The sequence below is a fragment of the Nerophis ophidion genome, linkage group LG27, assembly GCF_033978795.1.
Source record: "Nerophis ophidion isolate RoL-2023_Sa linkage group LG27, RoL_Noph_v1.0, whole genome shotgun sequence".
Taxonomy (NCBI): domain Eukaryota; kingdom Metazoa; phylum Chordata; class Actinopteri; order Syngnathiformes; family Syngnathidae; genus Nerophis; species Nerophis ophidion.
This window is the reverse complement of record NC_084637.1, coordinates 819,795-821,366: the sequence shown is the minus strand read 5'-3', so window position 1 is coordinate 821,366 and position 1,572 is coordinate 819,795. Positions and strand designations below refer to the sequence as shown.

General features: G+C 48.8%; 1 pseudogene; it reads left to right on the top strand.

Moving 5' to 3' along the window:
- Positions 1-428: 428 nt before the first annotated feature.
- LOC133544048 (tetraspanin-7-like) overlaps positions 429-1,572 on the top strand; it is a 4,973-nt pseudogene continuing 3,829 nt past the window's right edge.

Below are 1,572 nucleotides of genomic sequence, written 5' to 3'. Positions count from 1 at the left end.
CCTGATGTGGGATCTGAGCCGAGGATGTTGTTGTGGCTTGTGCAGCCCTTTGAGACACTGGTGATTTGGTGCTATATAAGTCAACATTGATTGATTGATAGAAGTCTTGGGCTCTCGGTCCGCCATGGTTCCTCCTCATTGTCTTACAGTCGGAAGGCGCTGGTGCATTTGTGAGAAAGACAAATGGCGGCAGGAGGTTGGACATAAAGCAGCTGCATAGATGCCTTGAAAAGGAGCCTTCACAAGCTTGCAGGTGTGATGCCTCTCGGCTCTCACCCGAGACCAAGGTGAGCAACTAAACCAAAACAGCCATTGCAGAGCAGCAGCAGTTTCTTGCAGCTGAGTGGGTCCCATGTGAGCTCCTGTCACACATGAACTAACTCTGCTGGGAAGACTAACGGGGCTGAGGTCAGGACTGAGCTGGGATGATGACGGTGAAAAAGGGAAAGGCAGCCCGCCATCCATGCCGCTCTGTTCCGTGAATACCAGACAATGTGCCCAATGGTAAAAGACATCCGCTGGGTTTCCCCGTGAGAGACAGAGTGGCCATCGCCCACAGCATGAAGAGACATCGGGACTGTGGCAGAAACTGAAGCCTGCAGCTCAGGTCTCAAAGCTGCACTCTGACAGTGGTGTAGGTTCTTCTGTCCACGGACACAGGAGCCTATCAGAGTGGCTGAAGAGGAGTCTTCAGGGACCAAACATACTACAAGCTAACAAGCGCCAGGCGGTGTGAGGTTCTGCTGAAGTCACTTCCTGTTCACACGTCACCAAACTGAGGCGCTGGTCATTGAGATCAGTTAGAGCGGCGCCGAAAGCCCAGCTTGTTGACTACTTTCACCGCTTGACTCTTGTTGACTACTTTCACCGCTTGACTCTTGTTGACTACTTTCACCACTTGACTCTTGTTGACTACTTTCACCGCTTGACTCTTGTTGACTACTTTCACCGCTTGACTCTTGTTGACTACTTTCACCGCTTGACTCTTGTTGACTACTTTCACCGCTTGACTCTTGTTGACTACTTTCACCGCTTGACTCTTGTTGACTACTTTCACCGCTTGACTCTTGTTGACTACTTTCACCGCTTGACTCTTGTTGACTACTTTCACCGCTTGACTCTTGTTGACTACTTTCACCGCTTGACTCTTGTTGACTACTTTCACCGCTTGACTCTTGTTGACTACTTTCACCGCTTGACTCTTGTTGACTACTTTCACCGCTTGACTCTTGTTGACTACTTTCACCGCTTGACTCTTGTTGACTACTTTCACCGCTTGACTCTTGTTGACTACTTTCACCGCTTGACTCTTGTTGACTACTTTCACTCACCGCTTGACTCTTGTTGACTACTTTCACCGCTTGACTCTTGTTGACTACTTTCACCGCTTGACTCTTGTTGACTACTTTCACCGCTTGACTCTTGTTGACTACTTTCACCGCTTGACTCTTGTTGACTACTTTCACCGCTTGACTCTTGTTGACTACTTTCACCGCTTGACTCTTGTTGACTACTTTCACCGCTTGACTCTTGTTGACTACTTTCACCGCTTGACTCTTGTTGACTACTTTC